General features: G+C 37.3%; 1 long non-coding RNA gene across 1 annotated transcript; it reads right to left on the bottom strand.

Moving 5' to 3' along the window:
- Positions 1 to 665: 665 nt before the first annotated feature.
- LOC107555724 (uncharacterized) lies at positions 666 to 3,791 on the bottom strand. Its single transcript, XR_001605190.1, has 3 exons — positions 3,718 to 3,791; positions 3,390 to 3,621; positions 666 to 2,200 (listed from the first exon to the last, which is right to left on the bottom strand). It is a non-coding gene; the product is annotated as an uncharacterized lncRNA (long non-coding RNA).
- Positions 3,792 to 4,168: the final 377 nt, after the last annotated feature.

The following is a 4,168-nucleotide window of genomic DNA, read 5'->3' as shown; positions in this document are numbered from 1 at the left end:
TATATGTGTGTGTGTGTCAGTAAGCAGCGCATTAATATCGAGCGGTAATTAAAGGCTCTAATGCACACCAGTATAGTTGTGTGTATTGTAGGAGCTAGATGACGTGTGACGGCATAGTGTGTCCCAATTCTTAGGGGAATATTTTCACCCCTACCCCTTGACAGTTTCAAGGGACAAGGGGAAGGGGTAGGCGGAAGGGGTATACAATAGAATTGGGATTGGGCCTAAGTGAATAGATACTAGATGGATATTTTTACCGCAACATTCCTAATAATATATATATGAAAAAGATTGATATTTTAGGACAGCATGGATGTTTATTGTTCCTAAAGGTAAAGGTAATAGCTTCTTTATTTGTTCAAACTGACCAGTCAATTATAAAAGGCCCCATTATGAAGGCCTACGCAAATCATGTCCATGTGCTTTAGATAAAGATTCACTCTAGTCAGATTCCAAAGGACGTGTATTATTGAAATAAAACATCTATTCACCGAATTGAAGAGCTTGAAAAGTGCAAGAGGATATTTCACTCAAGATCCAAAACTAAATGTTTTGCATCTTACAGACTTGTACTTTAATGTATGCTATAATCTGAAAACAGTTGATTTCATTATCAACTTAACCCAAATATCACAACAGTTTAAACAAACACAGAGCAAAACATATGGAGGAAAAAACTAAATACATTTTTGTAGAGATGTTACAGCCATACACTACACAATCAAGATCAGAGTCACAAACTGGCCAGTAAAAATAGATCAATCCTTCAACTTCAATGATAAATCCATAAAAAAATGACTTTATTCTGCCGCCGTTTGCTCCACAGCAAAATCTCCCTGCGAGAATAATGCCAAGCTATCAGAGGCCAAAAACAGATTTGGTTACAAAATGCGACGGAAGTGACGAGCGATGCGTACGAGCGATGCGTAGGTGTGGATAATGACATCACAATGTGCAGGTCAGCTAGAGCAGTCAGTGACTGTAAAACACAGCAGCTGAACGAGGCGGGAAAAGCTAAACGGCACCTGCATTACAGAGACACAACACATTCTGCCTTTTCGATGCTCCAGCTTCCGCTCACATTTAAGATAGAAAGCAGGAGAAACGATCCACTGGGAAGCACTGCTACTGAATAATATCTGGTAAAATAATCATAAGTACTCTCAAACTTCCCAGCGAGCTCTAGGCTCAGTGTGACACGTCAGTTTCACTCGATGTTTTATGAGGCGAAGGACATATGATCTGAATGTTGAATGACGGGATTATAATTATTAGTGGTAAAAGCTCACCGTCAAAGTAACTGCAGCATAGAGTTCTGTAGAGTCACAGAGTAGCATTATTTCTTAGTAAACGTCTGCTACAAAAGTGCTACATACTGCAAAGTGGACCTCATCAAATATAAATCAAACCCACAGAAAATAGAAACGTATCACTGAGGTCGCTTTGCCTTGGTTGACCACATCGTCTCATTTTAATTTGTGCTATTTCCTGGTTTCCCTCAAAAACTGCATTTCTGTGTTTTTCTCCATTATATCTAAAACGTCCTTTAGTGAAACTCTACCAATACTGGCACCTCTTGAAGCGCTTGTCCCGAAACTACAGACCTCTTACGAGGGACTGATACATCCACGTTTATATATATTTAAAAAAAATAATAATAATTCTACTTGCTACAGGAACAGGAATAGTGATGTTGGGGGCTGAAGAATGAAATTACATTAGAAAAATATGACAATGCATAACTGAGTTCCAGGCAGTCTATGTTGATGCTAAATACACTAAGATACTTTATAGCAAAACAAGTCAAAAATAAAGCTCATTCAGTGATCAAAAACACAATACGTTGTTCTAGATAATCTGTTAGCTGTAAGCAGCAGTATATTAAATTCAGGTTAAGCATTGAAGGTCAACGAAACAGCCCTCAGTCCCTCAGAAATCATAATGTATTTGAAGCCATCTGGAAATATTCTCAAATTAACGCTTCAAAAAAAACAAAACATTTGTTCCACTCCTCAGGAAGAAATGGAGTAGCTGTTTCATTAATAGCCAGGTTTGAAGCAGTGCTGGTGACAGATTTTTACAACACGTACATTATCTCCTCGTTCTCAGCAAAACATGTGACCAGAAATGCAGATCCCACACAAATCAGGTCTTCTGGATCTGCTTTCTCTGACCACTATACAGCAACTTTGTTATCCTTCTGGAAAAACAAATGAAGAGAGAAAAAAGTAAATATCTACCAACATTCATTTATATTTTGTATATATGAAGAGTTAATTTGCAAAAAACGATAAACGCCACTTTCAAAAAAAAAAAAAAAAAAAGAGCTGATTGCCGTGCATTATTCTCCACATATAGCGCGATCTGAACCCTAAACACGTTTTGTCAAAAAAAGCCGGTTTTGTCCACTTTCAAGGCATCACGAGGTAACGTTTCACTGCAGAAGCCGACAAACGCCCTTGTTGTTTTTGAACAGAAGCCGATAAGTCCATTTTAGCGAATCAGCGCGCTGTATTCAGGTCAGGTGACAAGGCTACTTTCACTTTGAAAAGACGTGCTAGCTAGGAGGAGCTTCGTCAAAGCTGACAAAGTGATCGAGGATGGATCATTTCGACGAACCTGTGATATCTTCTTCAGGGCGATAAAGGAAAATAAAAGCTGAAACGTTTTCACAGAACCTTGCAAAAGCAGCGCGTTACAATGTTGAGGGAAAAGCTCTGTGTATTGCGTGCAATCACATCCATACAGTTTATGATCACAACAACAACATTTGTCAGGCATCTACATTGCCATCTGAGGAGATTACAAAGATTAAACGAGTTTTTTTTTAAACTAAAACATGAAATGTGGAGTTATCTGCTTTTGCCAAAAAACAAACTTTTAATATGTAAAAAAAAAAAAATAAACATACTTTCAATGAACTTTAATTTTGTAAATTACCTGCATTTGTTTAAGTTATTACTTAATAAAAACAACCCAACTGCAGTTTGATTGATATTACTTAAAAAAAAACCTTGATTTCTGAAAAAAGAAAAATGGAGTTATCGGTTTTTGTAAATGAACTCTTCATTCATTCATTTATATATATATATATATATATATCATAAAATAAATTTTAAATAGTGTGATATAAAAATATATGTATATATGTATGTATGTATATATATATATATATATATATATATATATATATATATACATATATATATATATATATATATATATATATATATATATATATACATACATACATACATACATACATACATTTTTAAATCACACTATTTAATAGCCTAGCATGAACATTTAGTCGCATAAGCGAGAGATTTACTCGCATTGTCGAGGGTTGTAAAATGCTTATCACGAGCATAATTTGACTCGTTCATTACCCTGTATTCAAAGTCAGAGAACTCTCTTCCTCCTTGGCTTCCTCTGAATGCCCCTCTAAAGCCACTTCCACCAGGGTGAGATCCAAACCACCCCCGTCCAGCTCCGCGGCCTCGGCCCCCTCTGAAGCCCATGCCACCGCGACCTCTGAAGCCTCCGCGACCCCGCCGCAGCGGGAGGCCAAACGTCTCTGCGTTCATCCTCCGCTCCTCCGCCCAGGTCTGCCTCCTCTCTCTTAAAGAAATTATGAAAACCAGTTCAAATACATTTAATGAAGTGGTTGTAGCAAGGCTAAAGCCATTCAGTAGTTTTGGCTTCTGCTGTACTCACCGGGGGAAACCGGATCCTCCAGATCTCTCAGCGGCCTTCCTGTTTGAAATCAGGAACAATGACAAGATTTATGAATTTGTTGCATCATGTGACAAGTGACATTTTACATATGGAGGCTCATATTAAAGTAGGGATGAAACGATTACCGGTTTGACGATAAATCGTGATAAAATTCCTCACAGTTAGTTTTACGGTTTCTTAATTTAATTATTAAAACTGTATTCGATTACTGCGATTTGAACAGGATAAAGAAATCCCATCCAGCATAAAGCAGAGTTTGAAGTAACCCTGTCACGTGCACACAGCACGCAGAGAAGTTTCGTTTTGTGTGAAAACAAATGTTACTTAGTCAAGAGCAGTGATTTATCTTCTTTTCTTTTTTTTTTTTTTTTTTTTTACAAAAATGACAGACGGCACGGCTTTATTAGGATGCTGTCCTTTTAAGGCTGAC

Source organism: Sinocyclocheilus grahami, unplaced genomic scaffold (assembly GCF_001515645.1).
Source record: "Sinocyclocheilus grahami isolate Dianchi unplaced genomic scaffold, SAMN03320097.WGS_v1.1 scaffold543.1, whole genome shotgun sequence".
In the NCBI taxonomy this organism is placed as follows: Eukaryota; Metazoa; Chordata; class Actinopteri; order Cypriniformes; family Cyprinidae; genus Sinocyclocheilus; species Sinocyclocheilus grahami.
Note: the sequence above shows the minus strand (reverse complement) of the source record. Positions and strands in the feature narration are given on the sequence as shown.